This window comes from Balaenoptera borealis, assembly GCF_965194805.1.
Source record: "Balaenoptera borealis genome assembly, chromosome: 4".
Lineage (NCBI taxonomy): Eukaryota > Metazoa > Chordata > Mammalia > Artiodactyla > Balaenopteridae > Balaenoptera > Balaenoptera borealis.
Genome location: NC_138861.1, coordinates 107,784,447 through 107,809,637, shown reverse-complemented (window position 1 = coordinate 107,809,637; position 25,191 = coordinate 107,784,447). Strand labels below are relative to the sequence as shown.

General features: G+C 37.8%; 1 protein-coding gene across 8 annotated transcripts in view; it reads left to right on the top strand.

Annotated features, from left to right (window-relative positions):
- The window catches only part of C1QTNF7 (C1q and TNF related 7), a 147,989-nt gene that overhangs the window by 115,527 nt on the left and 7,271 nt on the right, over positions 1-25,191 (top strand). For 2 of the 8 annotated variants that reach the window (XM_082389538.1, XM_082389534.1), the window contains one exon: positions 23,233-23,299. The exons of 4 other annotated variants lie outside the window; for them this stretch is intronic. The gene's annotated coding sequence lies outside the window, so the exon portion shown is untranslated. 2 more of the 8 variants (XM_082389539.1, XM_082389537.1) reach the window with 2 other exon arrangements.

The following is a 25,191-nucleotide window of genomic DNA, read 5'->3' as shown; positions in this document are numbered from 1 at the left end:
ATTAAACTATCAAAAATTAAATACAAAGAAAAAATATTAAAAGCAGCAAGGAAAAAACAACAAACAACATACAAGGGAATCCCCATAAGGTTAACAGCTGATCTTTCAGCACAAATGCTAGAAGTCAGAAGGGAGTGGCAGGACATATTTAAAGTGATGAAAGGGAAAAACCTACAACTAAGATAACTCTACACAGCAAGGATGTCATTCAGATTCGACGGAGAAAGTGAAACATTTACAGACAAGCAAAAGTTAAGAGAATTCAGCACCACCAAACCAGCTTTACAACAAATGCTAAAGGAACTTCTCTAGGCAAGAAACACAAGACAAGGAAAAGACCTACAAAAACAAACCCAAAACAATTAAGAAAATGGTAATAAGAACATGCATATCGATAATTACCTTAAAAGTAAATGGATTAAATGCTCCCACCAAAAGGCATAGACTGGCTGAATGGATACAAAAACAAAACCTGTATATATGCTGCCTACAAAAAACCCACTTCAGACCTAGGGACACATACAGACTGGAAGTGAGGAGATGGAAAAAGTATTCCATGCAAATGGAAATCAAAGGAAAGCTGGAGTAGCTATCCTCATATCGGACAAAATAGACTTTAAAATAAAGACTACTACACAAGAAAAAGAAGGACACTACCTAATGATCAAGGGATCAATCCAAGAAGAAGATATAACAATTGCAAATATTTATGCACCCAACATAGGAGCACCTCAATACATAAGGCAAATGCTAACAGCCATAAAGGGGGAAATTGGCAGTAACACAATAATAGTAGAGGACTTTAACAGCACACTTTCACCAATGGACAGATCATCCAAAATGAAAATAAATGAGGAAACACAAGCTTTAAATGATACGTTAAATAAGATGGACTTAATTGATATTTATAGGACATTCCAACCAAAAACAGCAGATTACAATTTCTTCTCAAGTGCTCATGGAATATTCTCCAGGGTAGATAATATCTTGGGTCACAAATGAAGCCTTGGTAAATTTAAGAAAATTGAAATCATATCAAGTATCTTTTCCAACCACAACACTATGAGACTAGGTACCAGTTAGAGGAAAAAAATCTGTAAAAAATACAAACACATGGAGGCTAAACCATACACTACTAAATAACCAAGAGATCACTGAAGAAATCAAAGAGGAAATCAAAAATACCTAGAAACAAATGACAAAGAAAACACGACAACCCAAAACCTATAGGATGTGGCAAAAGTAGTTCTAAGAGGGAAGTTTATAGAAATACAATCCTACCTCAAGAAACAAGAAACATCTCAAATAAAAAAACCTAACCTTACACCTAAAGCAATTAGAGAAAGAAGACTTAAAAAAACCCCAAAGTTAGGAGAAGGAAAGAAATCATAAAGATCAGATCAGAAATAAATGAAAAAGAAATGAAGGAAACGATAGCATAGATCAAAAAAACTAAAAGCTGGTTCTTTGAGAATGTAAACAAATTGATAAATCATTAGCCAGACTCATCAAGGAAAAAAGGAGAAGACTCAAGTCAACAGAATTAGGAATGAAAAAGGAGAAGTAACAACTGACATTGTAGAAATACAAAGGATCATGAGAGATTATTACAAGCAACTATATGCCAATAAAATGTACAACCTGGAAGAAATAGACAAATTCTCAGAAAAGCACAACTTTCCGAGACCGAACCAGGAAGAAATAGAAAATATAAACAGACCAATCACAAGCACTGAAATTGAAACTGTGATTTAAAATCTTCCAACAAACAAAAGCCCAGGACCAGCTGCCTTCACAGGCGAATTCTATCAAACATTTAGAGAAGACCTAACACTTATCGTTTTCAAACTCTTACAAAATATAGCAGAGGGAGGAACACTCCCAAACTCATTCTATGAGGCCACCATCACCCTGATAACAAAACCAGACAAAGATGCCACAAAAAAGAAAACTACAAGCCAATATCACTGATGAACTTAGATGCAGAAATCCTCAACAAAATACTAGCAAACAGAATCCAACAGCACATTAAAAGGATCATACACCATCACCAAGTGAGGTTTATCCCAGGAATGCAAGGATTCTTCAATATATGCAAATCAATCAATGTGATAAACCATATTAAAAAACTGAAGGAGAAAAACCATATGATTATCTCAATCGATGCAGAAAAAGCTTTTGACAAAATTCAACACCCACTTATGATAAAAACCCTCCAGAAAGTAGGCAGAGAGGGTACTTACCTCAACATAATAAAGGCCATATATGACAAACCCACAGCCAAGATCATTCTCAATGGGGAAAAATTGAAACCATTTCTCGTAAGATCAGGAACAAGACAAGGTTGCCCACTCTCACCACTATTATTCAACATAGTTTTGGAAGTTTTAGCCACAGCAATCAGAGAAGAAAGAGAAATAAAAGAATCCAAATCAGAAAAGAAGAAGTAAAACTGTCACTGTTTGCAGATGTCATGATACAATACACAAAGAATCCTAGAGATGCTACCAGAAAACTAGTTGAGCTAATCAATGAATTTGGTAAAGTGTCAGGATACAAAATTAATGCACCGAAATCTCTTGCATTCCTATACAATAATGATGAAAAATCTGAAAGAGAAATTAAGGAAACACTCCCATTTACCATTGCAACAAAAAGAATAAAATCCCTAGGAATAAACCCACCTAAGGGGACAAAAGTCGTGTATGCGGAAAACTATAAGACACTGATGAAAGAAATCAAAGATAATACAAACAGATGGAGAGATATACCATGTTCTTGGATTGGAAGAATCAACCATGTGAAAATAACTCTACTACCCAAAGCAATCTACAGAATCAATGCAATCACTATCAAACTACCAATGGCATTTTTTCACAGAACTAGGAAAAAAAAAAATGCACAGTTTGTATGGAAACACAAAAGACCCCAAATAGCCAAAGCAATCTTGAGAAAGAAAAATGGAGCTGGAAGAATCAGGTTCCCTGACTTCACACTACACTACAAAGCTACAGTAATCAAGACAGTATGGTACTGGCACAAATACAGAAATATAGATCATGGAACAGGATAGAAAGCCCAGAGATAAACCCATGCACATATGGTCACCTTATCTTTGATAAAGGAAGCAAGAATATACAATGGAGAAAAGACAGACTCTTCAATAAGTGGTGCTGGGAAAATGGGACAGCTACATGTAAAAGAATGAAATTAGAACACTCGTTAACACTATATACAAAAATAAACTCAGAATGGATTAAAGACCTAAAGGTAAGGCCAGACTCTATAAAGCTCTTAGAGGAAAACATAAGTACCACACTCCATGACATTAATCACGGCAAGATCTTTATGACCCACCTCCTAGAAAAATAGAAATAAAAACAAAAATAAACAAATGGGACCTAATGAAACTTAAAAGCTTTTGCACGACAAAGGAAACCATAAACAAGATGAAAAGACAACCCTCGCAATGGGAGAAAATATTTGCAAACGAAGCAACTGACAAAGAATTAATCTCCAAAATGTACAATCAGCTCATGCAGCTCAATATCAAAAAAACAAACGACCCAATCAAAAAATGGGCAGAAAACCTAAACAGACATTTCTCCAAAGAAGATCTACAGGTTGCCAACAAACACATGAAAGGATGCTCAACATCACTAATCATTAGAGAAATGCAAATCAAAACTACAATGTGGTATCACCTCACCAGTCAGAAGGGCCATCATCAAAAAATCTACAAACAATAAACGCTGGAGAGGGTGTGGAGAAAAGGGAACCCTCTTTCACTCTTGGTGGAAATGTAAATTGATACAGCCACTATGGAGAATAGTATGGAGGTTCTTCAAAAATAGAACTACCACCTGACCCAGCAATCCCACTACTGGGCATATACCCTGAGAAAACCATAATTCAGAAAGAGTCATGTACCACAATGTTCATCGCAGCTCTATTTACAATAGCCAGGACATGGAAGCAACCTAAGTGTCCATCAACAGATGAATGGATAAAGAAGATGTGGCACATATATACAATGGAATATTACTCAGCCATAAAAAGAAATGAAATTGAGCTATTTGTAGTGAGGTGGATGGAGCTAGAGATTGTCATACGGAGTGAAGTAAGTCAGAAAGAGAAAAACAAATACAGTATGCTAACATATATATACGGAATCTAAGGAAAAAAAAAAAAAAGGCCATGAAAAACCTAGTGGCAAGACGGGAATAAAGACACAGACCTACTAGAGAATGGACTTGAGGATATGGGGAGGGGGTGGGGTGAGATGTGACAGGGTGAGAGAGTGTCATGGACATATATACACTACCAAATGTAAAATAGATAGCTAGTGGGAAGCAGCCGCATAGCACAGGGAGATCAGCTCGGTGCTTTGTGACCACCTAGAGGGGTGGGATGGGGGGGGGGGAGGGAGATGCAAGAGGGAAGAGATATGGGAACATATTGTATATGTATAACTGATTAACTTTGTTATAAAGCAGAAGCTAACACACCATTGTAAGGCAATTATACTTCAATAAAGATGTTTAAAAAAAAAAAGAAAGAGAAAAACAAATACCGTATGCTAACACATATATATGGAATCTAAAAAAAAAAAAAAAAAGTTCTGATGAACCTAGGGGCAGGACAGGAATAAAGACGCATACATTGAGAATGGACTTAAGGACACAGGGAGGGGGAAGGGTAAGCTGGGATGAAGTGAGAGAGTGTCATGGACATATATACACTACCAAATGTAAAATAGGTAGCTAGTGGGAAGCAGCCGCATAGCACAGGGTGATCAGTTCAGTGCTTTTTGTCCACCTAGAGGGATGGGATATGGAGGGTAGGAGGGAAATGCAAGAGGGAAGAGATATGGGGATGTATGTTTATGTATAGCTGATTCAGTTTGTTACACATGAGAAACTAACACACCAGTGTAAAGCAATTATATGCCAATAAAGATATTAAAAACAAAAAAGAAAAGAAATGTTAGAATACAAACATGAAAGAAATCTGCTGTAAAATAGAACAATGAGAGGATTAAAAAAAAAAGCAAACAGCAACAGTGTATGGGCAATATTACAAATCTTTGAACAAAAGATCTATGAACGGACACATATAGAACAATAAAAAAATAAACATTTGTAATAAGTAGGTAATAATACCTACTTCACTAGGTGGTCAGGATTACTGTGGCTAGCATAGAGTAGGTGCTTAATAAATGGATGCTATTATTTGCTGCCTTCAAGTTAGGAATCCCAATAAATGGTGTTGACTATTAGCCCCTTGAGGAACTTCCTCTGGGCTGCCAGGGGCAACCCTTCAGATAGGTCCCTTGTCCTGGCCACTGGCTAATGTCCTGAGAGGCCAGATATGTACGTCTCAGTGACCACATCTGCCCAGTAGAAAAAGAGTGGCCCTGTGTAACCAGCTGCACAGGACAGCAGGTGTTTTTGGCTTCCAAGTTGCCCCAGAATCCAAGAGCAAGGTGGATCTCACCATTCCAACCAATGGCACTGATGTACTAGCAAATAATCCCACTTTCCATTCGCACCTTCTATGATTTTCCCTGGTATTTGTCACATGGCCAAGTTCTGCATAATGGATGCCTTTGAGCTCATTCTTTATTACTCTTAACAAACTGGAGGATATTGTTAGCTGGCCGCAAATGCTGCCTACTTCCTCTCCAGGCAAGCAGATGAGATCTCAGGTCCCCCTTCCCTTTTAACTCCTCTCTTTCCTGTCTTGTGAGGGTCCCAGGAGAATTGCTCCCAGGGCCAGGGATATAACCCCAATGAGCCACTCTAAAGCCAGAGTTGACCAGCTGACCTCAGAGACACCCTCCTTCCTTTTTGCTTTGCCTCAAATCAGCCTGCTGGGCTCCAGCAGAGTGAAACTCCACACAGGATTTCTTGATTCCTCAAGTTCCATCCGTGGTCTAGCTGGATATCTTAGCAGAAGCAGTTATTGTGGAAACCTGGGACCTAAGAACACTCTGCTTAAAACCAAACACTTCATACCTTGATTCCAACAATTACTAACTGGGTGACTTTGGACAAGTCCCTTACCCACCTAAAGCTGTAGCTTATGTAGATACGCAGTGGGAATAATAATATCCATTCAGCGGTCATTTGTTGAGGGCCTCCTCTGATGCATGCACTTTTCTGGGAGGGAACAAGTCCTTGATTGTTGTCCTCAGGGAGCTTAGAATGTGGCATACCGACCTCATGCAACCGTTAGGAAGATAAAATAAACGTTAGGTGCTGGGACAATGCTGGGCATGTAGTAAGCATGAAATACCAGTTAGCTCTCATCTTTGTTATCAGCATTATTATGATTATCAGCATTGCTGTGAATGCTTTCATTCTTTAACAATCCAGTTCAAGATTCAGACACTCCAAACGTTTTCAAACCAGGCATCTAGCTCTCATCAACACTTTAACATGGGAACTACCAATGAATGAGGTCTGAGTTCAATTAATATTGGTTTGTTTATTTATTTATCCATCCTGGAAAATAGTAGACGTTGAACACATGTTTGTTTACTGTGTATTTCCTGCCTTTGTAGATTTTTATTTTCTTTAGGTCATAAAATCACAGAGTAGTTTGAATTATTGGAATGGTTTTAAATAGGAGAATGCTATTCTTCTTTCATTTAACCAATATTTATTTATCAAATGCTCATTGTTTGAGTTCACTTTAGCAGCAGACTAAAGAGGTTGGACTTGAAGGCAAAAAAACCACAAGGGCAGAGAGAGCCATTAAGAGGCTGTTGCAAGAGGTCAGGTATGAGACATCCAGGCCTAAACTGAGGAAAGTAGGAAAGTAGGAGAGTTATTTACTTGGCTGTTCATACACACCCATTGTGTTTATTTCCAAAACCCAATCCTCATTGTCGACTGCTTGTCATGCTCTTATTTGGGCATCTAATTAGAATTAGTCATTATGTCAACTGGCATATATTGAGCAATTCTAGATTTTAGGCCTTGGCTATAAGTGGGTGATACAAAGAAGAATAAGACAGGGTTCTTGCCCCAAAGGAGCACACTGTAAGGTGCACGTTCTTATCCCTGAGTTTATATCAAGTGTAACTCAGGTACAAAAGACTGGCTTCTCCCTACAGACTGCAAACCCCTTAAAAGTAGGAGTTGGCTTTCCCACACTTATTGGGGGCCTCAATAAACAATACCCCTGCTTCCCTGCCAGATTTTACGGAAACTGAGAAATAAAACGAAGCAGTTTGCATCCGTATTGTGGAAATAAATGAAGACCAACTAAATGAGAACAAGGAACTGAGCTGGCTATAGCAAGGGAGTGAGCCACCAACACTTGCATTTTGACAGAGATTCAAAAACAGGCAGAGGAGTGGGAAAGCTTTATAGTGGAAGACAGAGAAGGTTTCAGGTATGCCCTGACTGGAGGGAATTTTCATAGAAAAGCTGTAGGTGGGATAACCAGACAAAGGATATCCTATGTGATTGATTGGGGTGTATATTTGGCTTTCTTTGGTTAGACTTACATTGGAAGTAGAGACAAAAATTAGGGAAGCTGTCAGTTATTAATCAAGTCCTGGCTATGTGGGGCTGATTGCTACAGGGGTTATTGTTTGGCTTCCAGGATTGTTACTAGAGACAGTAGTCTGACTTCCTGCACATCTAGCTTACAACAACAAGTTGACCTCCTTGGCTGTTATGATAGGTAAGAAGGTTGGATTCCTGGGTAGGTTGCCTAAGGTTGTAGGTCAGAGTCTATTGTAAATATGGTCTGGCCATTGTCTGTATATTCAGTCTCTCAATTCCCAACCTCCCAAAAAAAAGCTTGACTCTTACTTCACCCCATATAAAAAATTAAAAGATATCATAAACCTAAATATAAAACCTAAAACTATACAATTTCTAGGAGGAAATATTTGTAACCTTGAGTTGGGCAAAGATTTCTTAAATAAGATATAAAAACACTAAATATAAAAGAAAAAATTTAATAAACTACACTTAAAATGAAATGCTTCTCTTCAAAAGACATAACTAACAAATTAAAAGTCAAATCATAGACTGGAGAAACTATTTGTAAAACACACATCTGATATATATATCTAGAATATATAAATTCTTACAACAAATGATAAGCAGGTAACCCAAAGTGAACAAAAGATTTGAACTGATTCTTCAACAAGGAAGATATATGGATGGCAAATAAGTACATGAGGAGATACTCAACATCATTAGGGAAATGCAATTAAAACCACAACACAATACCACCACGCACCAATTAGAATGGTTAAAATTTGAAAGCAAAATCAGTAATATCAAGTGTTGGCAAGGATTTGGAGCACCTAGAACTTTCATCCATTGCTGCTGAAAATACAAAATGGCATACACTCTTTGGAAAACAGTTTGGCAATTTCCTATGAAGTTAAATATACATGTAACATATTCACCAGCAATCTGTCTCCTAGGTATTCAGCCAAGAGAAATAGAAACATGTTTACACAAAGACCTGTGCATGAAAGTTTATTTCAGCTTTAATTCAGAAGAGCTGACCACTGGAAACAAGTCTAATGTCACTCAGCTTGTACATGGACAAACCAGAAGTGGTACGCCCATACAGTGGAATAGTGCTTAGCAGAGAAAGGAACATGTATGACTATCAAAAGCTTATGCTCCATGAAAAAAATAAAGATGATGCTAGTTCTCTCGTGTTTCCTAAACAGTCTTAGGATGGTATGACAGCTTATGTTGGTAAAAGCCAAAAATTGCACCTGGCAGCAGTATCACCCATCCTTGACATGTGGCAGGACTAAAGGCCAGCTCTGTACTGTAGTCTTTCCTGGAACCCACGGACCCACAGACAGGCCTTTAATGAGCTCCAAACTTCTTGGAATTTCTGTAACAAGTCACCAGAGAGCTCCCCTGTGGACTCTGAAAACTTCACTGAGAAAGCTTGAGGCTACATAAAATTACATTTCGCAACTTTTAGTGCACAGTGTAGCAGTTCTTGAGTAAAGTGCTTTTAAGACATTTTAAACTACTCTAAAGTAAGCCCATTTTTGGTTAAAAGTCTCAAGGGCTGATGAAGCTGTATGGTGTCAATCACTCTGTTATTTATTACCCAAGATGATAAAAAATTCCTTGGTTTTCCTGAAATAGTTATGAAATAGATGATATGATGTGTGGAATTTGCTTCTAAACATACCAAATGCAGGGGTAAGGGATTAGTTAAGTAGGGGTATCAATGAAATTATATTCTTCTCAGTAACTATTGAGCCGGGTGGTGGGTACACAGCAACTCATTTTCCATTTGGTCTCTACTTTTGTGTACGCTCAAAATTTTCTGTAATTTTTAAGAATGTTCTTATGATTTAAAATATAAGAAGTGATATTTGGGGTAGAAAGATGAAAATCAAGTATTATGATCTGGGATAATACTACCATGTTAACTCTCAATTATCCACAGTAGTAAGTATTTATGTGTATGAAAAATACTGCAGTGTCTTCTCTGTGTGAAGTCAGGAATCAGGTCCTGGTATCCAGCTATGCTGTACAGAGGACAGAATCTTACAGGGGACCTGAGTTCTAACTCTGGTCTTATCCATAAATGGGGCCTTTGGAAGAGTCACTTTTCACTGAAGGTATTTCCTTCTCTCTAAAATGGGAAAATCAGACAGATGCCCTCGGAGGCCCCTTCCTTCCCTAATGACTTGAAATTCTCACTGGAGTGAGTTCCAAGGCATTAGAATCCTGTCTTCCTCTTTCAGCTCCTCATCTCCAGGGCCTGCGGTGGCACCTGGCACAAGGTAGAGGTCATGACATTTGTTCATTCAATGACTGTGTGAATTGCCTTTTTTTAAATATGCAAACCACTTTTGTCACAAGAACTTACATCTTTCTCAACAATGAAAGCAGATTCAGTTCATAAGCCAAATGAAGTCTGTATAGCTTATTGAAGTCACCTCAACGAGAGGCAGGAAAATGGGGTTAGGGAGAGTTGGGGTTGAGGGAGAGTTGGCAACCTGCCCCATAAAACCCTGCTCACAGCCTTTCAGGATAAAGACCAGAACCTTCCAAGCCCAGCAGAGCCCTGCTAGTTCTAGGCATATCCTCCCTCCGGGCATATGCTCTCCTTTGCTCTTTTCAATGACCTTCTTTCAAAATCATCCTCTTCCACCTCAGAGCCTTTGCACATGGCATTCCCTCAGCCTGGAAGTGTTTTCTAATTTCTCTTCCTGGTTAATGACTGTTCCGCTTTTATATCTCAGGTCACATGTCATTTCTTCAGACAAGCCCTAGGTCTCAGCTAGGTTGCCCTGCTTAAACACTCCCATAACACCCTTTGCTTTCCCTTCAGAAAACACTTTCCAGAGTTTCCTGAATTTATCAAATGATCTTCTATGTCTTAAATATGATATAAACAAGAAGCGACTTCATTTTTCTCCCATCACTTTTTCTAGTCAAATCCTGTTGGATCTTCTTCCCTGCACTTTCGTGACAACTCAGGCAAATTCCTTAGCTTTCTGGTCACTTTGAATGACATGAATAATCTCGTTGGTTAATTGTGACTCATTTTCAGACATTAAAAAGACAAATCTAAATCAACACCTCAATATCACATCCAATAGAAAGCTTGTCCTTTCCAAGTCTTCAGCTCAGAATATGTTATGCTTTTCACTCTTGCCCCATCTCCTACCTCTCCTTCTACTTTGGGCATGTCCAGAGTCAGATCAGAAGGGAGGAGAATTAGAAAAATGTGACCAAAGTATGTTTACTTAATAGGTACTTGTATGGTTCTTTTCTGACTGCCGATACCTGCTTGGTGCTCCAGGTATTCAAATATGGCTCCTCTGTTTGAACATTTCCCATGGCCGTTAGAGGCTTTCTGAGGGACCTCCATGTTGTACAATTTCCTAATATGGGTGATAAACTCCTTGGGTGATACCCCACTTTGCCCCCATACCATCCTCAGCTTCTGCAGTCAGTGGTATGCTAGCTGGCTTCTTACTGGCTTCCTCATCCTAGAAGGACTCCCTCCTGGCTCAAGAGGTCCCAAATAAATGGCCCAATCCCAGTTGTCATCCTCAGTAACATCTTCCTCTTGGGAAATTCATACATCCTTGCCTCTCCAATAGCTGCTTCTACACTGCTCTCTCTTCTCCACACAGCCTTCTGCCTTCAGAATTCTCTAATTTCTATGATCACATAAGACATCAAACTTTAGGGGTAGGTCAAGCTCCCCCACATTTCTCTGATCTCATGAGAACTGCAAGGCTTTCAGTTTCACAGTTCAGTTAATATCCAACTGGAGAACAAGATGGTTTCTTTCTTGCAGGCACCTCTAATACTATCCATAATCTCTTGGGGTCCTTGCCACTAGTCTGGGAGTTGGGGAAGGGGGTATTATTCCTCCATCTCCTCCCTCATAGGAAGGGAGAGGAGAGGTCCTTGGCACTCCCTTATCAGCTAATGACTCTCTACCTTGATGGCTCCCTTCAACTATTCATCCCGTTCGAATTTCTAGTTTTCTCTTATGTGGGTAAAAATGGACTATAGCTAGTATCAGATCCAGCTGGTTTTTGGCAAGTCTTAAATGGATGTATGAGAACTGATTGCCCATTATTCTCTGCCTTGAGTGCTCAACTGAAACTCCAAGATGATGGAAAATCCCAATTAACATCTGCTAAACATAGTCTTATGCTTATTTGATGAATGTCTGTCTTCCCTACTAGACTTTTTCTCTCTAAGGGTAAGGGCTCCATGTTTGCTCCCCATTGAATACCAAGATCAAGCACTCAGTATCCGGCATATAGTAGGAGCTCAATAAGTATGTAATGAGGTGATTAACAAAAGAACAGACTAAAAGAGTGAGAAGACCAGATCAGATTTATATCACTGACACTCCCTGGCTTGGAAGGACTAACAGAGGAGGTATCATTTGAGCAAAAGTAGATAAGGTAACGATGCCCAGTTTCTAACTGCCTATCAGAATTACCCATAGAGCTTTTGGAAAGTATCAGTATCTAGAACTAATCCACTGGTGTGCTGATACAGTAGATCTAGTTAAGAATCCACGAGTTAAAGTGCATAAGAGAGATCCAAATAATGTGCTAGGAGGGTTCGAGTGAAGTGAAGGCTGTACCTGCTGAGAGTATCAGGGAGACTTTCTGGCGAAAGCAATGCATAAGGAGGACAAAAGCAAGCATATGAAGAAAAGGGCATGGGAAGGACATGGCCAACAGGGACTTGCAAGCAAGAGGAGATGATATAAGCAAGGCACTGAGGCTAGAAAGACAAGGTTAGATTCCTGCCCGAACCCAGTGCTATGGGGAGGAAAAGGAGGAGTCAGACGTGCAATCCACCCACCAGCAAGCTGTGTGGATGCAGGAACCTGGTCTTGTAAAGTTAGAAACACCCTATGGGGATACATGGTACAGTGGTTAGGTAGGCCAACTGTGGATCAGCCTGCCCAAATCCCTCATCTACAAAGGGAGGATGATAAAATTACTCACCTCAAGAGGTTATGGTGAGGATTAAAGGAGAAAATGATGTAATGTCTTAGCACATAAGCTAGAACCTTCTTTTTAAAATAATTCTAGTACCGAGAATTGGCTTATATATATTCCCAGTGCTGTACTGATTTAGCTTAGACCAGCTAGCAAGGGCCAACTCCACACAACTTTGTATTCAGTGAATATCAGGTTGGTAGCTTGAAATTGGCCGTGATGGAAGTATTTACACCAAGGAAACTGACAAAGCTATCAATGTGTACCTGTTTCTTGAGAGCTGGTTCACCAGCACACTGTGAGATGTTCCGTGAACGTTGATTGGATTGATCTAGATTGAACTGAATTCAGTTGAAAAGTGAGTTAAGGTTACAGGAAAATAAGCACAAGCTGAGAGGAGAAAAAAATGTCTGCCTAGAAAAGACAGAATAAGACCTTGGCCTCGGCATGAGTGGCAGGTGTAAATGGAACCCGACTTTTTTACTTTAAGCCAATACTTCCTTCAGCATATTTTTCTACCCATCATTTTTTTTTTTTTTTGCTACTGTCTCTAAAATAAGTGTGAAAATAACTGAGTGAAATAGGCAATAACAAGCTTTAGTAACATCTGAGGTCTGAATGCTCTAGGACACAATTTCAAAGGTTTTATTCTCTCTGTGAAGAAGAGTAAATCCAGGAAGATATAGATTATAATAAGTTAGCTAAGATGAAAAATAATGAAGAAAAAATCAAATATTGCAGAACAGAAAAATTACAGTTATAATTTAATAATATAAGAAACCTTGCCATCAAACACTAAAGGGAATTTAAGGAAGTTATGAATGACACAGAAAAAACAAATATGAACACCCATAAATTGTGTCAACACTTGGTCAAGTTAAGACAGAAAAATAAGAACACATCTACCTCTTTTGGAGGTCAAAAAATTTACCCATTTCTAAGCTCTTTGATGGAGATTGTACCAATCCAAAGAAGACTGAATGAGAAAATCCCTTTAAGAAGTCATCATTTACATGCACCCCAATATTCATAACAGCATTATTTACAATAGCCAAGAAATGGAAACAACCTAAGTGTCCACTGACAGATGAATAGATAAAGAAGATGTGGTATATGTATATATATATATATATATATATATATATATATATATATATATATATGTATATATATACAGTGGAATAGTACTCAGCCATAAAAAAGAATGAAATAATGCCATTTATAGCAACATGGATGGACCTACAGATTATCATACTAAGTGAAGTAAGTCAGAGAAAGATAAACATCATACAGTATCACTTATATGTGGAATCTACAAAAAGATACAAATGAAGTTATTTACAAAACAGAAACAGACTCACAGATATAGAAAATAAACTTATGGTTACCAAAAGGGAAAGGGAGGTGGGGGATAAATTAGAAGTTTGGGATTAGCAGATACACACTACTATACATAAAATAAACAATAAGGTCCTACTATATAGCACAGGGAACTATATTCAATATCTTGTAATAAACTATAATGGAAAAAAATCTGAAAAAAGAAAATATGTATATATATAACTGAATCAATTTGCTGTACACCAGAAACTAACATAACATTGTAAATCAACTGTACTTCAGTAAAAATAAAGTCATCCCTTGTATAAAAATAAATGAACATATCCACAGGCTGACATCCCAGAAATTAAGATTATAAGGACTGCTATTCTAGTCCAGCCTTTTAGAAGACCTCAGAGGGGAGTGTGGAGAGATTACCTTCAAATCAGATAGTTAGGGCCTTCTTACACAAGACAGTGGGTTGTTCTGTGGTGTTAGGCTAGGAGTGAACTAATGAAAGAATTCAGCCTCTATGACCTATGTGCCAGTTCAAGTTCAAATACAGTCATGCCATTTTTCTTTCTTCCAATTAGTTCTCAGGATCCCATTTTCTTTTATTAGCAGGTAGACTAGTCAAGATCTAAATCCTCCCCTCCATGAATGATCTAAGAATTCTAGGGGCATTCTTGGTTCAAATGGGGTCATGTCTACTTCTACCCCAGGCAGAAAGTGAAAAACAAAAGTTTTGTCCACTAGTCCTGTTGCTTTAGCTGCCACCAAGTTGCCACACTCTGATTGTGCAGAATCTAGTAGATGCTTGTCCATTTGTAGGAGATGCTCTCACTAACCCTGGTACTACCACCTTACTAAGCTTTAATATAATGACCCTCTTAATTCACCATTGTGTGTTCAACCACTGTTCCCCAAAGGAGAGCTGCGATGACAGAATCACTGAAGACAGACGAACTTTCAGCTTCATCCACATACTCCACCAAAACCAGCCACCCCCAAATCCTTTAATGCTTTTGGCCCAGACACCCAAGTACCTCCCGCTCAATTCCATTCTGTGGTCCACAGTATTCTTTCTTCACAGCAGGCTTTGGACCAAACCAACCCTGTCGTCCATGACTAATTTCTTTAAGTTTACATCATGGAAAGAAGGGGCTGGGTCATTGGTTCCTTCCTTTCCAGAAGGCCCTGGATGCTATAAGTAAATAGTCTTAACCCCTCTCCAGCCAAGGGTCCCTGAGAGGAAAACCTTCATCAAACCACTACCAAGTGCTTCCCTTTATGCAAAGAGTCACCTGAGTAACCTCTCTCAATAACAAGTATCCCCTTCCAGGTGACTTGTATCTCTACTTGTATGTAAGGTATAGAGTGGCTGACATTATTTTTTAAGCTCCACCTCACGAGGCACAAGATGAGAGAATATTAAGAACGGTGAGAAAACTTAGAAATAATCAAGGACAACCATTTTATTTTTTTATATCTTTATTGGAGTATAATTGCTTTACAATGTTGTGTTAGTTTCTGCTGTACAACAAAGTGAATCAGCTACATGTATACATACATTCCCATATCCCCTCCCTCTTGAGCCTCCCTCCCACCCTCCCTATCCCACCCCTCTAGGTCATCACAAAGCATCGAGCTGATCTCCCTGTGCTGTGCAGCTGCTTCCCACTAGCCATCCATTTTACATTCGGTAGTGTATATATATCAGTGCTACTCTCTCACTTTGCCCTAGCTTCCCATTCCCCCCCATGTCCTCAAGTCTGTTCTCTACCTCTGCATCTTTATTCCTGCCCTGCCACTAGGTTCATCAGTACTGTTTTTTTAGATTCCATATATGTGTGTTAGCATACAGTATTTTTTTTTCTCTTTCTGGCTTACTTCACTCTCTATGACAGACTCTAGGTCCATCCATCTCTTTACAAACAACTCAATTTCATTCCTTTTTATAGCTGAGTAATATAAGGACAACCATTTTATTTTGAGGATGAGGAAACTCTCTCTGATTAAGATCCTACTCTACTTTAGCAAAAGCTGTGCCTCACTTCTATGCTCAAGGCATTATTTTTATGACTCTATGTTGGCACTCAGATTTTGGACAGCCAATAAATTCAAAAGACTATGTCTTCCAGATGGGAGGGTGGATAGCTAAGGCAAAATAAAGACCATGAATCTTCTCGGTCAAATTTGTGATTCGTGCTCATTTCCCCAACTGGAAGTATTTCTTTCAATTTGCATTCTTAGTAGCTTGAGAAGAATGGTGGGGAAAGCAAGATAAAAACAAAATTTTTCGGTCACTCAGTTTCCATAAACGCCATTATGAATTACATATTGCTGTTGTAAGGATATACATGAAGTTCGTATCAAAAGGACAAAAAGAAATTGATAGCACTGAAGATGAGTCGTCATAGGGTCTGGAGAAGCATTCTGCCTTTTGAGTTGTGATCCATTCTCTATACAAACAAAGACCTATTAGTCTTCAGAAAATATCCAATCATTTATCCATTCAGAGAACAAAGAAAACAGCAGTACAGTATTCATCACCCTCTTTCATTTTGCAGCACATAGGATGAGGGACCATTTTCCTGCCGTATTTACCCAGAATAAGGACATCTTTCCTTGTTATCTCACGAGACACAATCCCACTTCCAGAATCTGAAGAGTCTACATTGAAAATGCTCAAAAAGGACATAACTTTTTTCTCTAAGTTAACAAATAATTTCCACTCAGTGAGTAATTTTTTTCCTGAAACATCCACTCAGTGGAAAACAAATGAAGAGGGGAAAAAATTAAGTAAACAAATCTGAAAACGAGGCCGCAACACACAGAGATGGAGGCGCCTCTACAGTTAACGGTCAAGAAAAGCAGGCACTTTCAGGTTTAACTCAAACAAAATCGAGGTTTTTAACTGGCCCTGATTGAGCCTCACCCAATGAATGACTTCCAGTGCCTCTGGCTCTTTGGGACTAACGGAGAGAATTATTTTTAGCACAACTATTTGGAAACCTCTGAGAACTTGGATCTGTTTTTCTGTCTGGTACCAAAGCAAGATTTTCTCTGAGCTCTCATGAAAGATCCTCAGTCTCTTGTGGATTTAGAATTCTGGAGCAACCCACCATCCCAGAGCAAGGTATGGTGTTTACTTTTTTTTAGAATTTTGACAGATGTGGATGCAATGTCCTATTTCATTATGGTAGCTTTTGAGTTTATTAAACAGATGGCTCTGGAAGAAGAATCCATGAAACTGAAGACCTGGGCTCAAATCTCTGGTCTGACATTAGCTTTGTGATCATAAACAAGTTACCTGACTTCTCTGGACATTGGTTTCCTGTCCGACCTAACACAAAAGGGTCCTTGGGAAGATGATACAGGCTTAACGTTGCTCTGTAGATGACAAAATATTTGACAGATGTTAGAACAGATTACTGTTGTGCCATCATAGCCTTTTACATACAGCAGAAGGAGCTTTATAAATTATGAACTGTTTATAAGAATAAATATTGATGAATATTTTCCTTCATTCAACCTTTGTTGAGCCTCTACTGTAGATCAGTCTTTGTCCCAAATGTTCGTGATAGAATTTGCATTTTGGTGGAGAAAAAGCAATAGTTAGCCATAACACAATGTGGTTGTGTGGCTATGCTGGGTGGAGTAGAGACAGGAGAAGGAAGGGACTTCATGGCCAACAGAAGAAGCCATTCTGAGGAGGAAAACCAGGGCCCCAAAGGGAGAGCTGAGGAAGAACAAACAGAAGGCACTGGGGTGTGAGCAGCTCAGGTCCGATCCCATCTTGTTCACGGTGCACTCCTAGTGCAGCCAGAGGAGGACAAACCCTGCTGTTGTGAAATCCCTTCCCCTGCAGGCCAAGGATATATCTCGTTTTGGCCTCCATGGTTACCTACCCTCCTTCTAATGATTTCCAGGCAAAACACATTTTCAACTTGAATTAGTAATCGAGCCCTTTGCCATGAAGTAATGTTACAGTTTCCCTCACATGATGTCAGGGAAAACCCAAGTGTTTAGAGACAAAAGAGCTCAGTTCAAATCCTGCCTGGGCCATCTTTTGGGCTGTGTGGACTTGAACCCTCAGACTCTCCATTTTATTATTTGTAAAGTGAAGATAATAGCACCAACTTCATTAAAGTGGTGTGGGGATTGAGTAAATGGTGTCTTTAAAGCACAGTAATAAGAATACTAGTAGGTTCCATACATCCTAATTAATCTTTTTTTTTTACTTAGTTTTTTTTGTGGTAAAATATACACAACATAAAATTTGCCAGAGTACACAGTTCTATGGCATTAGGTACATTCACAACGCTGTACAACCATCACCACCATCCATCTCCAGAACCTTTCATCTTCCCCAACTGAAACTCTGTCTTCATTAAACACTCACTCATCATTTCCCCCTCCCTCCAGCCCTTGGCAATCACCATTCTATTTTCTTTCTTTACAATTTTGATTATTCTAGACACATCATATAAGTAGAATCATACAATATTTGTCCTTTTGTGACTGGCTTATTTCACTTGGCATTAAAGTCTTCAAGATTCACCCATGTTGTAATATGTGTCAAAAATTTCTTCCTTTAAAAGCTGAATAATATTCCATTGTATGTATGTGCCACATTTTGTTTAACCATTCATCTGTTAATGGACACTTGAGTTGCTTCCACCTTTTGGCTATTGTGAATAATGCTGCTGTGAATATGGCTATACAAACATATTTGAGCCCCTGCTTTCATTTCTTTTGGGTATACCCAGAAATGGAATTGCTGGATTATATGATAATTCTATATTAAATTTTTTGAGTAATCACCATACTGTTTTGTACAGCAGCTGGACAATTTTACATGTCTATCAACTACATTTTAAATTTTTTTCCAGCTTTATTGTGATATAATTAACATATAACATTGTGTAAGTTTAGGGTATATGACATGAAGATTTGGTACACATATGTATTGCAAAATGATTAACACAATAAGATTAGTTGACACATCCATCACCTCAGGTAATTATTATTTTTTGTGTGTAGTGAGAACATTCAAGATCAACTCTCTCAGCAACTTTCAAGTGTATGATACAGTATTGTTAATTATAGACACCACATTATACATTAGAGCCTCAAAACATATTCATCTCATAGCTGGAAGATCCTTTGTTTGTACCCTTTGGCCAACAACTCCTTGTTTCCTCCACACTCCAGCCCCCGCTAATCACAATTCTACTTTGATTCTATGAGTTAAGCTTTTTAGATTTCACATATAAGCAAGATAATTTGTCTTTCTCTGCCTGATTTATTTCACTTAGCATAATGCCTTCAAGGTTCATCCATGTTGTCACAAATGACAGAATTTCCTTCTTTTTTGTGGCTGAATAATATTCCATTGTATATTTTATATATATACACACACACACACACACATATATATATATATATATATATATATATATATATATATATATATATATATATATATATATATATCACATTTTCTTTATCCATTCATCTGTTGATGGAAATTTAGGTTTCTCCCACATCTTGGCTATTGTGAATAATACTGCTATGAACATTGGGCTGCATGTACCTTTTCGAATTAGAGTTTTCATGGGAATACAGATATCTCTTCAAGGTAATGATTTTCATTTCCTTCAGATAGATACTACTCAAAAGTGCTATTGCTGGATCATATGGTAGTTCTATTTTTAATTTCTTGAGGAATCTCCATATTGTTTTCCCTAGTGGCCGTACCAGTTTATATTCTCACCAACAGTGTACAGTATTCCTTTTCTCCATGTTCCCACCAACACTTATTGTCTCTGGTCTTTTTATGATGGCCATTCTAACAGGTGTGAGGTGATAGCTTATTGGGGTTTTGATTTTCAAATTCCTGATAATAAGTGATGTTGAGCATCTTTTCATGTACCTGCTGTCCATTCATATGTCCTCTTTGGAAAAATGTCTATTCAGATTCTTTACCCATTTTTAATTGGATTATTTGGTTTTTAGTATTGAGTTGTATGAGTTCTTTATGTATTTTGGATATTAACCTCTTCTCAGATACATGAGTGGCAAATTTTCTCCCCCATAGGTTGCCTATTCATTTTGTTGATCATTTCTTTTGCTATGCAGCTTTTTAGTTTGATGTAGTCCCACTTGTTTATTTTTGCTTTTGTTGCTTATGCTTTTGGTGTCATATTCAAAAAACTGTTGCCAAGACCAGTGTCAAGTGCTTTTTCTCTGGGTGTTCTTCCAGAGGTTTTATGATTTTAAGCCTAACATTTAAGTCCTTAACCCATTTTGAGTTATATTTTTGAGTGGTGTGAGATAGGGTTCCAATTTCTTATTTATTTATTTTTTTGCATGTGAATATCTAGTTTTTTCCAACACCATTTATTTATTGAAGAGACTATATTTTGCCTGGTGAGTATTCTTGGCTCCCTTGTCAAGTATTAGTTGACCATGTATGCATGGGCTTATTTTATTTTATAATAAAGAAAAAACATGTTATTTACTGAAAGCTCTCAAACTGTGGACACATTTTCTAGAAGGTGAATCTTTGCACTGATTTATTCAGTATTTCTCCAAGTGTTTTCCATAGCTAGTTTAGCAAAAATAAAGGGTTTTATGACTTTAAAATTTTACAAAACACTATATACTACATTCCTGCCTTACAGGTTCAAAATATACATTAACATGAAGGCTTCGAAATCTATAGTACCACAAAGTATTATAATTGTTAAAATAGGGATTTAAAAAAATTAAAGATCTGTTACTTTGTAATCCTTACAGAAAAATAGGATAGAGAGTCATTTACAGCTAACATCCAAGACAGATCTGTTCAAATTAACAATATTTCCAGAGCTTTGATTTTCTAACTCCAAAGGAGCACACTAGTGGAAAAAAATAATATATTTTAGCACATATTCTACATAAATTTACATAATTCAATGCAATCTTTCAAAGTATTTTGTATGAGGAGTGACTGCTAACGTGTATGTTTCTTTTTGTAGTTTTAAAAATATTCTAAAATTAGATTATGGTGTACATTGAATTGTATACCTTAAATTGGTCAGTTTTATGGTGTGTAAATTAAATCTCAAAAAGCTGTTTAAAAGTATTGTAATGTGTATAGAGCTATGACTCACATAGTTCATTCCCAGCCAGAATAACCAAATTCATCACAAACCAGTGGGGCAGTGGTTGAAGGATGGAGTTTTTAATGCAAGGTGTTGAAAATATAAAGTTGGATCCCTACCTCACACTTTTTAATCAGAAAAACTCCAATGGCTCAAATTTTAAAGGTGAAAAATGAAAATAAAATTGAAAGAAAAGTGGGAGAATTCTTTTTATTATCTTGAAGTGGGGAAGGTCTTCTAAACACAAGAAATTGAACCCCCAAAAATGTCTTCAAGATAAAAAGATTTTTTAAAATACATGAATGAAGTGAAAAAACAAACTGGGAAAAGCTATTTGCTGCTCATGTCATAAACCACATGCAAAGAATATACATATAAATATCTATCGCACTATTGTTTGTAATAGCACAAGAATAAAAATGTCCCAAGTATCCATCAATAGGTGACTCGTTAAATATAATAGATTCTTACGATGGATATTCCATTGCGACTTAAAAAAGAATGAGGCAGCTTTATCTGTATACTGATATCTCCAAGCTAAGTGGAAAAGAAAGGTGCAGGAATTTGCATACAGTATGCCTACAGGCAGAGGGACTCACAAGAAACTAGCAACAGTTATTGCCTCTAGAGAGAGAACCTACATGTCTGGGAGACTGAGAGGAAAGAGAAGAGATTTCCTTTTCATTGCACATCTTTTTTTAATTTTATGAACGTGCATGTTTTATCTATACAAAAATAAATATTTTAAATACTTTAGACTATACAAAATTAAAACAACTTAAATCCTTTATCTGTATTTCTCAAACAGATACTGCAAAAGGGACCCATAGACCCCAGGAATATTTCTTTAAATTCTCTCTTTCCTCTTTCTTTTGTAATATTCTCATATTCCATAATTTCTATCTAGTCTTTTTCCCACAAAAATCACACCTTCCCCACCCCCAAAATCTCCTTTGCCCTCAGCCTGAGTTTTTTGTGCTAAGCACTATTCTAGGTGGTTGGAGACATCAATGGCTAAGACAAAGATCCCTGCCCTCATGAAGCTTACATTCTATCAGATAGAGATATTTACAAATTTAAAAGCATAATAAAATTAAGAATAATCTAGTAAATTAGAGGATGATGAGTACAATGGAGAATAGAAAAAAATAGAACAGAAAGAGGGCACGTCATGGGTAGGAGAAGGTCATTTGCAATGTTAGATGAGGAGGTGAAGGTTGGCTTTAATGAAATGGTAGCATTTGAACAAAGGCAGAAGCAGATGTGGGAGGGAGACATGTAGGCATCTTGGAGAAAAGAGTTCCAGACAGAGGGAAGAGACAGTGTGAAGGCCCTAAGGCAGAGTGTATCTGGCATCTTCGAGAAACATCAAGGAATCCAGTGTGACAGATGATGAGGAAGTGGGAAGAGAGTAGAAGAAGATGAAGTCAGAGAGGTAAGAAAGGTGGGCAACAAATCAAGTAGGGCCTTGTAGACCATGTACCACGAGGTTTTTGATTTTAAATGAAATGAAGAACCATTACAAGATAATGCCACTGTAGTTTTCCATTGTAACCCACACCCCTTTGTCATCCTGACGATTTGAGTCCCAAGCCTTGAACCAAGCCACTCACCATCATGTCATCATCACGGGTCAGGTGCCACAACACCTCGTCCCTCAATTCTGATGAGGATTATTAATGGATAACCATTCTGAGTGCTTTTCAAATTATTCTAACTGGGAATGCTTTCAGCATTTAAACTACTGTGCAGACAATATTCTAGTGCATTTGTCAAAGAATTGCAAACCATTTGTTCAATGAGTATCTTTGCTTCAGTTGTTTTAATTTATTCTTTCTTTGAGTACCTTTGCCTGGCTCTTGGAAATATTAACATCCTTTCTTCCAAGCACATCTTTAAACTTTTGCATCCTCTATCCATCATAACCTCAACTCTGACCACACGCTCCTTCATAGACTGATCCCCAACTATTGGCATGTGTGTTCTCAGCATCTCCACCAGTGTCTGAGATGCCACTGCCCAAAGCACCTTCTCACCAGATCGTTTCAAGTCCCTCTTAGGACCAGCTCCTGGCTTCAGCTACAGCATCGCATTCCATGTCTGGTTAAAAGCCTCCTTATAAGTATCTGTTCTCCTCTTTTAAATCCCTTCCCAAAGCTTCCTCTAATCAGCTTTTTTGCAAGGTGGAAGATCTAGCAATTTAATCATCCTGTCTTGTTTTAACTGACAAGGGTTTGAATAAAAGATTCTTTCCATTTTCTTTCATCTGAGGCACCTTTGGAAGGGCTGGTATGTTTATCAGATCTGCTGGGCTTTTCAGAACGTGCCTTAATCCCAGGTGAGTAATAAGATAAATAATTTTGAGTTTGTGTTCTATAAGCAGACAGGGCATAGAAAAATGTTCTCTTTGATTTTTTTTTGGTGAGGGGTAAGGACACTGGTAACATGGAGATTTGGTCAAGGGTACAGAGCCTATACTTGGATAAGTTGCTTCAGTGTTTCACTAATAAGATTTCTAGGAATCAGACTTATTTTGAACCACATGTGCACACTATGTTTTTCTCAGTTTGTCATTCCTATGCTCTGGCAAATTTCTGGATCTAATTCCAAGATGTTGCAATTTCCTCATGGGTGCTATAAAAGTGGTACAGTGTGCTGATTAATTTTCTGATGTGGCTGTCAAAAAAAAAGAAACTCTATCTAACTGCTTTTCCCACATGTTATGATTATTTCCTTTTGACAAGTATACACCAGGCATATACATCAAGCACTGTACAGATTTCTTTTTTTTATTTTATTGATGTATAGTTGATTTGCAATGTTGTGTTAATGTCTTCTGTACAGCAAAGTGACATATATATACATTCTTTTTCACATTATTTTCCATAATCGTTTGTCAAAAGACATTGAGTATAGTTCCCTGTGCTATACAGTAGGACCTTGTTATTTATCCATCCTATATATAATAGTTTGCCTCTGTTAATCCCAAACTCCCAATCCTTCCCTGCCCTACACCCTCTCCCTTGGCAGTCACAAGTCTGTCCTCTATATCTGTGAGTCTGTTTTCGTTCCTTAGATATGTTGATTTGTATCATATTTTAGATTCCACATATAAGTGATATCATATGGTATTTGATATGGTATCATATCTTTCTCTTTCTGACTTACTTTGCATAGTATGATAATCTCTAGGTCCATCCATGTTGCTGCAAATGGCATTATTTCACTCTTTTTTATGGCTAATATTCCACTGTGTTTGTGTGTGTGTGTGTATGCATATATATATACCACATATTCTTTATCCATTCATCTGTCAATAGACTTTCAGGTTGTTTCCACAGATTTCTTATTAAAGTATAGTTCCAACTGTGCAAAAACTGCTCATTTATAGCATCCCAGAATCACATGTATACTCCCACCCAATATGCTGATAGCTCTAAGACATTAGCCTAGAAAATCAAGGGTCCCAAGCCTACACTATGCACCTCTCAGCCTATATGCCAAATGTGATGCTAATAAATGATCCATCATCCTCAGTGGCCAGGCTTTGTGGAGGGAAAAACCAAATCCCATTAGATCAGAGCCGAAGAGATCTGTTGCCTGCTTCACTCGGACCATGTGGCAACATGCGTGATTTAATTTCACTCACCCCTTTAATTGAGCCGCAGTGCTAACAGCTTAATGGGACAGTACGGCATTATATCCTGCAAATTTTAAATTACAGTTTGAGACACCTCCACTCAGGACATGCACAGTACTCCAATTAACACTAATTGACATTACACATGATTATCAAATGAAAAACATGATTTTCCTGAAAATGTCACTTCCTTTTTCTTGCTTTAAAAAGCCTATAAATTCTCAGAAAATGACTGTGGAAGCATGCAAAGATTAGATATAAAGGTGTCTATCTAGCATGGTGTTTATACTAGCAGAAAACTGGAAGCAAACGTCTATAATGGGGAATGTTGTACATAAAGGACAGTAGAAGCAAATGCAACAATTTTTTTAATGTTATGAATAATTTTTGACATGGGAAGATGCTCACAACATATTGTTAAGTGAAAAAAAGTTAAAGACTTGCAGGAATGTCATAACATCACTTTTCTTCATAGCATAGAAAGAAAACACCAGAAGGATGTATACGTCAAAATGTAAAGAGTAATTATCTGTGAGTGGTGAGAATAACTTTAATGTTTATCTTATTCATTTGCATCTCTAATTTTCTTT